The following is a 12227-nucleotide window of genomic DNA, read 5'->3' on the forward strand; positions in this document are numbered from 1 at the left end:
CTACAAACTTTGACCCTAGGTTCGCGTAAACTCGATCACTTTGATTTCTTATTTTAGCGGCAAACAAATTTCTCATTTTTTCGCAGCTTCTTTTTGTTGTGTTTTTTATTTTTTTGTTTTTGTTTTGTGTTTTTTTTTCGTGCTTTTGTGGGATTCACAGAGCATTGTGTCATCACACCATTAGCGTGAGCGCTCAGTCGAAAATGTTGTTGACATAAGTTTATACGAGCTGTTGGTCGGTAGTTGGTGCGACGGTTTTGGTTGACTTCTTGGCTTGCTAGATTAATGCTAGCTGGCTTGCAACTGCATACTGCGCTCTACTTCCTAGCTTCTCTCTTTCTTTCCGTCTTACTAACTGTCGCTGAGGAGTCATGCTGTTTGCTACTAGCAGTCTCATGGTGGTAAGTATATTACTAAAACGTGACATTATGCTACTTTTAAATTTTGATTTTTCAATTTTACTTAATATGCTAACTAAGTCGATACTTAAACTAGCCGCTTGTGATACTTTATATTATTTAAGTAGTCGTTACAGTCTTGTTTATATTTACTTTTACTTTTGTATAGTATGCGGAGTAGTTTGAAGTGTGTTGATCAGTGATCCTTCAATGAGATCGGTGAAAATGATATATGTCAGCAGTGGGTGATGCGAGCGATAGTGACAACAACAATAGCAAAAAATGCAGAAAAAGAAAATGAGAGCACACATACTTATACATTCGTAGATATGTACGAATGCTATCGATCGCTCGATCGTTCGATCAAAAAGCGTTCGCTAAGCTTTGTCGCTTTGTGGCATTGTCGTTGGTGTTTCCACACAGATTTATTGCACTTTCGCCCATTCACTGCTCCGCTTTTCCTTTCTGCGTTATGCCATGTAAGGTCTGTCGTATGATTTGTGGCAGCTGTGGCACGCGTATATCAGCTGGTCAACTAAACCGCACAATCTTGATATGCTGCTGCATGCCACATGCAAAGCTAAAGCACAAATGATTTGAAGCGCCAAACAAAAAACCGTAATTGACGTGATTTGATCAATGAAAATATCTGCACCGATCGGTGTTGGTGGCGGCGATCGCTCATTACATAGCTGTACTTATTTGTGTGGCATGAATGTGCGCGCATGCATCGGTATAACTGAAATCACCTGCGTGCCTGTCGTTAAGTCATTTCCTTTTTGTTGCGATTGTTTCAATTTCAGTGTGCAGTCGTTAAAGCGAAAATGCCGATAATGATGTGCACGATCGGCCTCCTGCCGTCGCTTTATTCGTATATGCGTATTATATGTCAGCACTGTGGCAATCACACTGATCCGCAATCCATGACATTTGGCAATCAGATCACATACATGCGCTGCCGCTGTTGTTGTTATTGTTGGCGCTACCGTTGCCTGCCGTAGCGACGATCAATTCATTTGGTCGCACATTCATCGTGTTGTTGTTTTTTTGGTTTTTGCGCTGCGTGCGCGCGCTCATTACCGTGTTCAATTACCGGCTCACTAAGTGGAAAAATGCTCAGCGCATGCAACGTTGTTAGACATGCAATTCAATTGCAACAGAATTAAGTTGATTTGTGAATTGCTCTCGTTATTCTTGGCTTGTTGCACTCAGAGAATAGTTTAGCGGCAGAAATATTGTGTTGTTGTATGTGGTGAGTTTTAGAGTTGTTGAGGTCCGGATCAGCTAAGTTCTATTTCGGCGTCTGAAACTGGTAGCCAAATGTAGATAATATAGTAGTCGAGTAGCCAGAAAACATCCGTTTGAAGACGAACAAAAGTGACAATGCGAATTATCCCTCTTCAGAGTTGTAAGCTGGGTTCGGGACCCGCCAGAAAAGATAAAAACACCCTCCAATGAAAAGAAGAAAACTGCCTGCTGTTGTTAACTCGGCTTTAATCGCGTAAGCGGTGTCGACACCAACAAAGAGGTGGAAGAATTAAATGCATTGGCTGTGTGAAAAGGGTACATGATCCTACCTTTCGTTGTGAGACTCCTCGGGTAAATAATGAAATTTTTTTACAAAAACTAAAATATAGACTTCCATAAGGCGAGAATGATTTTTCGGCGGCTAATTAATTGTTTATCGTTCGACAAACTCTTCTTCAGAAAATAGTGGAAGAATACAACGGTGATTTTGGCAGAACATTTTTTTTTTTTTTTACTGAAATACTAGACTTACCAGTTCCCTTTTGCCTGAGACTAACTAACAAGAGATTTATGAAGAAAAGTGAAGACAGGTGAAGTGGGCAGAGGTTGAGGTAATACTTAACCTATCTTTAGGACTTTGGACAACTTTTATTAGGCTTCGAATTCATCAAAAAACTACAAGGTGAAACTGAACTGAATTGGAATGTAGAAGTAGCAAAGCAAACTCTCCACCTAATTATAAATTATTGTCATTCTGATGGGAATAGATCCGTTTGGAGCCCTCCACCTTGCCGAGACTTTAAGATATTATAATTTCCTGTGAACATACCATTTAAACTATTTCTTGAAACAGAAAAGAAAACATGGTCTCACCTCTCTTTCTTAGAAACAATGCACTACGACTTCTTTAAGTTTCTAATTATAAAGAATTGACGAAGTGCAATTTGAATATCGAGGTAGTGCTAGGTTTGATTTGAGGCTCTATATTGAGAATGGATAATCGGATATGGGTATCCCTCAATAAACGTAGCGGACTTTTTAAAGACAAATAAAGCCATTGCGATGGACAGGTCTATAAAGAAAAATATTTTATTTTTATTCACATTAGATTTTTTTCTTTCCGGCAGAGATAATACTGGGTAATGAAGAAATTTGGTTAGACTCGAAAAAATTCTAGAATCGTCCGGTAACAATCGATTCGAATTTTGTCTGTATTGTTGTATTACTCGCAACATGTACCAAACCGCCATTGAACTCAATAAGAAAGCCGAAAGATGTCACCAACATAGCTAAGCTAAGAGATATTTAGCAACCGTAGTGCTGAAGTTTAGCAATAGATTATACAGTTTTATAGCGAAAAGGCAAACTGCGAGCAAACCGAACTAATAAAATGTTTTTCCGAGATTGATAAAGCTTATTTTATTTTCGTGTGAAGTTTGAGATTCATATGAGTGTTTTCGACACGGAAAGTTTGTCTGGCGCTTTTTGCTATGACAAAAAATTTAATCTCGAACCAAAATACTTAAATATTTTGCAAAAAATCGTCGAGTAGAGGTTTCAAAAAAAGGTACGGAGAACCATACATTCATCAAACGCATCGCATCTTCGAAACAATTCAACAATCTAGCGAATGTCGCTTCCAAAAAGAGCTTCAAACAAAAAAGGGAAATTCATTGAAGACAAGGAAGGTCATCCTCGGCTGGCTTAAGCAATGTATAGGAAATTAATTCAACGTTAGTTTCATAATAAGCGAAAATATATATTTTTTCACTTCGGATCAAATTTATCAAATTATGCAAATTATTAATATTTTTAAATTGCCATATCCAATCCAGCAATCTTAAGAAACCTTCTTGGGTACTTCTAAGCTTTTAAAGATGCCATAAACTAGTAAATTTCTCCCAGTGGATTACTCCAACTCGAATTCTGTTACAGCAAATGCTTTTTAATTAACGCAGAACGTGCTTCACCTACTCAAACAACCACATACATACAAACATGCTCACATTTATAAATCGTGGAATTGAGGAAATTCTTGCAACATGTGCTTCAATCAAACAAAACGCGCATAATAATAGGAGTAACTTGCCACAGAAGCGCGCTCAGCCTACAAGCAATTTGCTGCCTCTTGCAGCCGGCTTCAACTGTGGATTGGTTTTGCTTGGCAGTCGGCGATTTTCCGCATTGTTGACCGTCTAATGTGAAAATCATCATGCAGCACAATAACAGCCAATTTGTAATTGTTTGATACCGTTCGTGTGAGTGTGTATGTGTGTGTGTATGCAACATTTCGCTTTGCATTGCATTGAAAATCGTGATGAAATTGTTGTTGCTTGCGATAATGATTACTACCAGCGCCAATGCTGCAATAGCTGCTACCATGGCTGATGGTGCCACCGCTGCCGCTGTTGATGTCGCCGTCGCTGCCACCGTTGCAGCTGCTGTTGGCCATCATTTGTTTGTTCTTTTCAATTTCCATTTCCATTTCCATTGCGATTTTCATTTTCATCTGGCACTGCATTTCGGCAGAGCAATAATCAAAAACGAAAACAAACAAACAACAACAACAGTAGAGCAACCGCAATTGTTGGCGATGATTGTCCGTCGATGACGATTTGACTTGGCTCGATTGCTTTTTGTTTCGTTTAATCTCGAATGAGCCCGCATTTCGTCTTTGTCGACAGTTTTGCATTTCGTTTCAGCTCGCTTGGCTTGGCTTGGCAGCTTGCCTCGGCTGTGTCGTCTATTGCCGTTGCTGCTGCTGCTGTGGCTGCTGCTACAGTGGCGATTGATGGTTGTCTACCGTTATTGGTTACGGTTGTCGATTGTCGCTTCGTCTGTTTGCTTAAGTTGTTGTTATTATTGTTGTCGACTCTTCTTTCTTCAAGTCGTCACAACAGCTCACGAATCACCGATTGAATGATGATGTCTAATTGAGCGAAAAATCGTCGCTGATTGATTGTTTTTAAGCAGCTGCGACGGCAACGGCATCGGCGACGGCGGCGACTGCTGTGCAAGGCAACAGTGGCAGTTCAAGCAACAAAAAACTATTGACATTGCAAGCAATAGATCATGGTTGTTGTTGTATTGATGTCAACATTGTTGGTGTTGCTTGTGGATGTGTGGCATTTTATCTGCAAGTTGGGAGTTCGTCATGTACAGTCGGTCATGGAAGTTATGGTGTTAATGGAGTCGAGTAAGGCTTAGTCAATAAAATAACTATAAAAATGGTAGGTGAGTTTTGTATGCAAAAAAGTGAAATCAATCTGCGAGAGTTTAATAAAACTTTAGCCGACGTTTTGTAAATATTGCGCGACTTCGGTCGGTTATTCATAATTTAGTATAGAGTTTAATCCATTGTTACCTTGACTGACCTAAGAGGGCATTCGCAAGCTTCAAAAAGAGTTCAAAGAGTACAAATTATTGGTTTAAGTTACAGTCCTTTTAAAGTTCTTGTAGACAATTCACAATCATTCGTGCCACTCGTCTGAAGTCCTTTTGACAGGGGATCTTAAGTACAGAACTTGGTTATCAACGTGGAAGAGCGAAAAAACAAATTCAATGTTGTTTCATGGACCTTTGAGTTTTAATCAGCAGCCGAAACTGGGTTTTGAAATTAATTTCGGTTTCATTATTTCATAAATTGCTTTCGACCTTAGAAGCTGTAGCTGAACTTGGCTATGAGAGACTTACAACGCATTGAAAGACTATTCAAAGAGATGCGTATCTGTGCTAGGCTTGATAGATGCAATTAAGGGAAGTTATCTCCTATTTTCTTGAAAATAGTTTACTCAAGAGAGATCTTCAATTGGACCACTTTCAGCTTATTAAATACCTTTATAATCTGCACGAAGTTTAAAATGCACGAAAGTTTTACAGGTTACTTTGAAATTGAGTTGAAAGAGCAACTTGTGATAATACTGGATTAGATATGGATAGATGGATGGATTGCTTTTCATGCATTAAATAAATTTATTGCACTTCCCATTACTTCTTAGTATAAATCCACAATCTGTCAGAAACTGAGATATTACTGAGTAAATGAACTAACTTTCCATTTTCATTCTTCCCATTTTTTCAATGCTCGCCGATGATGGCTACACAAGATATTTTCTTTTTTCCTAACTGAAGGAGCTGGTTCTATGATCCAGTGTGCTCGCTTACCTTAGTTTATATTTTGGTTCTTCCATGTGATGTTTGTAGTTTTGAGTTAGTGCTTTTCGTCTAAGATGTTTTTCTGCATCAAAGCCTGATCAAATTTGAGACTGACTGGTCCACTTGCGTAAATCGAATCGATAATTTTTTTTTAGATTAATACAACCTTTGATATTTTGTGTTTTCAATGGAATCACGGCTAAGAAATCGTTGAAAATGTTGCATAAATGTCTTGGGAAATATTTGAGTGGCACAAAAGATTCAAGAAGGTCATGAAGTCATCGAAAACTTGTCTAATTCCATCCTGCTGAAGAGCGTAACATCGAAAAAAATTAAAGAAACAGTGGTTGGAAATCATCAATGAGAATCTCAATGTCGCTTACGGTGTGACTCAACACATTTTGGGTAATGTTTTGGATAATATTTTGGGTTATGTTTTGGGTTATATTTTGGGTATGAAACGTGTAAATTATGGACTTGTACTTGTACCAGAAGACTTGAATATTTTGTAAAGATGTTGGCGACTAGAGATCGCAAACGAAATGTTTGACAACGTAGCTGAGGTCTCTACATTCATCAGAATGCATTATTACTGGTGATAAGACGTTAATTTGTGGATATGACGTCGAAAGCGTCCAATAATTTGGTGAATGGCTATACAAAAATGAACCGAAATCGAAAAAAACCAAAATTCGCTGGAGACAATGAAAGTCATACTTGGTGATAAATTGGTGACACTAATATGTATTTTGAACTTCGAATCAGCAGGCTCAATGATTTTGTCAAACTGAAACTCATCGTGCTTTCATTATCAGCCATGTGTCAATACTTTTCAAATACAGTGTACCCTCGTAGTCAAGATGTCGTTGTCAAAGAGTAACTTATTTGTTGCGCTTTTTAGCCACAACAGTAGCAGTTGATGATGAGACCATTTAAATGAGGCTTCCCATTTGCAATACTGTCACTTTTCTTATTTACTTTTGCTTTCGTTCTTTGTTGTTGTCGTTGTCGTTGTTGTTATTACGCATTAATGGGCTGATTGATGTGAGTGATTTGACAACAGTGCAAAAGCAGCACTCGACAAAAGCGAACGCAAATGGACGTGCCACGTGCGGCAATGCCCGGCTGGTTGCCACGTTGCCAACAACAACAACAGCGGAGAAGGTGAGTTTCACTTTCTTTTGATGTGGCAGATGCATGTCAGTCAAACAAGCGGCCATAAAATGGAAATGAAATTAGTGGAGGTCCTTACTCCCGCGCAATTGAAGACATATCAAACAAGAAACATCCAGACACGTATATATGTATGTGGCCACTCGGCAACTTGTCGTTGCCATCATAATGCGACTGCAATTAATTTACGATTTAACTAATTTTCTTGTTATTGTTGTTGCTGTCACTGTCATTGCATAATTTGATTCGTGACATAAAAATGTACGTTGCTGCTTATTGATGTGTTGGTGGTGTTGTTGTTTTCACTCTTTTATTGCAACAGCCATAAATTTAGGTGCAACGAGCCAACAATCGCGCCGCCAAGCTGATTTATATATGTATATACTTATGTATATGTGTATGTGTGTATGTATGAATGTGCGCGTAGGCAAATGAGTTGTAGCAGCAATTGTTGCTGCTGTTGCTTCGATTGCCACTGTCGGCGCCATAAATTATGCGACATTTTGCAAGTGATCTGAGTGCCGCATAAATTTTCGTTAGGCTCTCATCCGCATTCTGAAAATGTCTCATGATTATGAAATATGCGCATAAATTATGGCCAGCAGGCAACACATTTCGGCGGCAGCGCCAATATAACGGTATTCGCGGAGTCTGGTGTGAACTATAGAATGCATAAATTAAGACATACAAATAAACAAGTATCGATTACATTAGTCATGTTGGGAAGATTTAGTGTTCAATATGAAACGAAGGAGATCTTTCTAGTCTCAAGGCCCTCATTTTACCGTTAGTTTATAGTATTCTAGAGTGGATTCTAAGTTAAGCGCAGGCCGTGCTCTTATTGCACACCAGATTTTGATTGTTGCAAGTATGTTTTGAAAGGGCAATAAAGTGTTGGGTTCTTAGTAGCTTTGACTTAACTCTAGCTAATAGCTCTGACAACTAATTCGTGATTATATGACAAGTTTCCAAAAAATATAATTCCTTGTTGTCCTTAAACTAGTCTAGCACTAAAATAATTTGTCACTAGTTACATATAGGAAATATTTTTTGGCTCTGTAAAATCAGTTCTATGAATCACATGAGTGTTCTGAGTTCTGTGATTATTTGTAGATCGAATAAAATTTAATCTCGCGAGTTTTTAATGTCTAAAACATTGTTCTAGAGTAAGATAAGAACACTTAACTGTTGGGAAGTGCTGATTACATAACAGTCATCGATGTGGTCAAACTACTTTGCTTTTTATACCCTGAACACGGTATATTCAGTTTGTCACGAAGTTTGTAACTCCCAGAAGGAAGCGTCGGAGACCCTAAAAATTGAAGGTTTAATCAACGTTGAGCTTCATCGCAATCAACACTTTAGCGTCTTATTATCAAGATGTTAGATATTGAAATTTGCTAGTTTCCATGTCACTTGAAAGATAGTGTTTCTATAAACTAAGGCCTGTAGTGAGATCCGATTATTCTTCGTCTAACGCTCTGTAGGAACATAAACTTATACCATATTCAGACCGACACCTAATCACAAGATTTCGGCTGATGGAAAGTTTATCCTACTAATCTTATAAATTTAAAGCAAGATTTCGCCATACAAAAATGACAGTTCTTTATCTCGTCTTCGAGATTTGAATCTTATCTACGCGAAACCCTTCCTCTGTGTGAATCTGATTTAGCGCCAGCTATTTGCCAGAATTGGAAATCTATTACATTATCACAGCTGAGAAAAAGAAAGAAAGAGAAAAAGTGTAAACAAACAAATGAACTTAAACTCAATGAATCACAATCGACAAAATCGACCTCTCAAATAAGAAAAACGCCTCCATATTTCATTATATGTAAAATATTTAAAAGAAGATGGTTTTTATTACTATATCAACAATGTTTTCAATAAATATTGAAGCGATGTGAATTCATGTGTTTCCAAAACTAAGAACGTGTTTAGGAAGCTGATTATTCTTCATCCAAGACCTAAGCATCTGCATTAGTAGCCAAGAAAGCTATGTAACACATATTACTTGAAGCTTTGGAGAATCAAAATCAAGGGGACATGTACTGAAATCAATTATGAGCCGGATTGGTGAACATAAAATGCGTGCGAAAACTGAATCGATAAATATTTCATTCCTAGATTGGTACAACCTTCTTTTATATTTTTTATGCTCATGTGAAGTTTGATCTCCATATGCCAATAAGTCTGTGTTTGGCTGATGTTTGCTTATGACGTGAAATGTTTGCCTGGCTATTTTTATCATGAAAAAAAATGTGGAATGAGTTTGCTTGACAAGGTTGAAAATGTTGTAGAAGTGTTTTGGGATTCTATGGTACTCTATCACGGACATACACATTTAAATGCACAAACATTCCGTGAAGATCGTAAAGTCATTGAAAACTTACCTCATGAAAGTCGTCCATTCACCATTGTTAATGACGATAACAGCGACAAAGTCAACGGAAAAGTGTTTGCAAATCGTTACAGAGATATCAGAAGACTTCAATATATCTCTTATAGAGCTTCTCAAATTATTTTGGTCAATGTTTTGGCTATGCATCGTATTACAATAACCGGATTTTTGTGCAAAAGAAATGCTTGACAATGAAGCTAGCGATACTACATTAATCAAACTCATCATTACACTATCCAAAAGCGAACAGAAACTGAAAAAGTCACGTTAAAGTCGTTAAAAAATCAAGGTAGTGCTCCTACAGGTTTTGTCCGAAATGTAATATGATTGATTATCTTTCGCCGCGACTGCACTTCGGAGCGTGCGCACACCGACAGGATTCTTTAGAGGGTGTTGGAAGGTAACGAACGAGCGGCTGGTCAGTTGTCTCTGAGCACCAGGAAAGTCAGGACAAACAATTTCGCGCGACGTGTTTCTGTAAGTGGTGCAAGCCAAAAATACAGAGCTACGCGATTAAATTCTGTGTGAAACTCGGTAAATCTGCGACAGGCGACAGAGACTTGAATTGTTACCATGAATTTGTTCCTCCTGGACAAACCTTCAACGCCAAGTTTTACGTGGAAGACCTCAAGAGACTCAAACGAAGGGTCAATCGGGTCCGACAAGACATCACTGCCGATTGGAAGTTGCACCACGACAATGCCTCTGTTCATACCGCATTTCTTGTGAACAACTACCTAACCAAGGCCGGCTTCCCAACGCTTCTGCAGCCGTCCTACAGCCCATGTGGCCCCCTTTTTTTGTTTTCTTACCTGAAAATGCCAATGAAAGGCAAGCATTTTGAGACGGCAGAGGGGATCCAAACAGTTTGCGCCTCGGCTCTCAAGGCCATTCCGGAGAATACATTCCGTTACGCCTTCAATGCTTGGAAATCGCGTTGACAGCGCTGCATCGATGCATAAGGAGCCTATTTTGAAAGTTTTTGAAGAATTGGTTTAATAAATTTTTTTAAATCAACTCAGTCTTATTACTTTCCGTATAAATCCTGTAGTTATCTGTGGCTACCGTGGTTTGCTTTACCACAACTTCGTCCAACGGGGTCAAACGATCAATGAGGACATGTGGAATTTTTAGTCGTTTATGTGAGGCAATTTCTGAGCAACAAAATCATGAATTTTTATTACGACGCCATATTCTAACATGATTGTGACTGACTTTTCGGATAAATACATAATGAGAGTCATCGCTCACTTACCGTATTAGCTAGATTTCATCACTTTCGACTTTTTTGTTTTCGAAAGTAAAAAATCCGATTTGGGGACTCATAGTGCTGTAGCTAAATATATAAGTCTTCAACACCCTTCGATCTGACTTTTGCTCTGCTGTATACATATGTATATGTATAAACGAAAAGATGTACATTAGTAAACATTTTACAAGCAAAAACACATGTAATCAGCGTTTAAATGACAGGTAGTCTCCTCTCAGCTCATTTGAAATTGCTTTCAAATAAAAAAAAATTAATTTTGAAGCCCCAAGCGCCCTCAAGTATTTATTGAACGACCCTCCGATTATAGGTTTTCACTAAACCGCCATCGCTATTAACGCATTCCACACTGATTTACACAAATTAACACTGCAATGCGATATTTGTAGGAATTCTCCGAATATTTGGGTGTGACAATAATTTTATGTGACACGCACACACACACGCTTCACTCATATAGTTATACTTTAGGGAGCATTAGATAAACAAGAAGCCATGAAATTCCTTTGCAACAGACCATTTAGCGCTGTGGCATTTGCTGCAACTGAATACTCGACGAGCCGCAACTAATGCACGACGCGATGTGGAACAGTGCAACAGCAATAGCAACATCGACATATGTATGTATATTTTTAAGATTTTTATTTGTGTTGCTTAGAATTAGAATAAACTGATACTGAATTATGTAAGAGCAAATGCAACAAAGTTAGAATAGTGTCTGCCGCAACTTGCAACATGCATTTCTTTATTTTGGTGTTAGTTTTATTGCGTGCCACAAGCTGTTTACTGGCGGGCTAGACCAGCGCTACATTGTTGTTGTGTTCATGCTAATTTAAGGCCAATGGTTTGTGGACAGTTTGAATTGTTAATGAATCTCTGGGCGAACAGATTTTGAACAAAATTACAAAAACCTATTCTATTTATTTCTTTTGTTGTTGTTGTTGTAACGGGTACATAAACCCCGATAGGATGGTAAGGATTACATAAGTTGTCATCGAGGTATTACAACGGTAGGCCCAGGAAACGCTTTGTTTCGACGGGGTTGGACCAAAGGGAGAGCGGTGTCAGATGAGTAGAGTTAGCAGGGCATGCAAAGAGGTGGTTATTGTTATGCGAGGACTCTACTGCAATGAGTGGTGGTTTGTATCCAAGTACACCATTTACAGAGAGGGGGTCGCTGAAGGTGTTAATAACGGTCAGTGCTTGTCTGAAGTTTGTTGCGTCCGAAGTCTGATCAGAGTATGCATTTCACTGCATCCAGGCGACCGTTTTGGTGCGGTGTAGTTAAAGGCCGGCCGGCCTTGGATGTTGCTAACAACGTTTCTTTGTCTTTTCCCCATGTGCTGCCGCCTAGCGTCTTAAGGATTTTGTTACGTCTCTGTACTTTGGCAATAATCGAGGTAGTGTTAGGAATGAAGGAGCACAGACTGTCGAAAGTCACAATTAAAATCTTAAAGTGTCCAATAGTAGTCCGATATCAGCGGTTTCTACAAATAGGTTACTTATTGGGTTAGAAAAGACATGTGCAGAATTTCAAATCGATATCTCAAAAATTGAGGCGCAAATGATTGCCATGCCATTT

General features: G+C 38.6%; 1 protein-coding gene across 1 annotated transcript in view; it reads right to left on the bottom strand.

Annotated features, from left to right (window-relative positions):
- Positions 1-12227, bottom strand: part of LOC120778179 (probable serine/threonine-protein kinase DDB_G0267686) — a 129914-nt gene that overhangs the window by 42326 nt on the left and 75361 nt on the right. The window lies entirely within an intron of this gene.

This window comes from Bactrocera tryoni, chromosome 5 (assembly GCF_016617805.1).
Source record: "Bactrocera tryoni isolate S06 chromosome 5, CSIRO_BtryS06_freeze2, whole genome shotgun sequence".
In the NCBI taxonomy this organism is placed as follows: Eukaryota; Metazoa; Arthropoda; class Insecta; order Diptera; family Tephritidae; genus Bactrocera; species Bactrocera tryoni.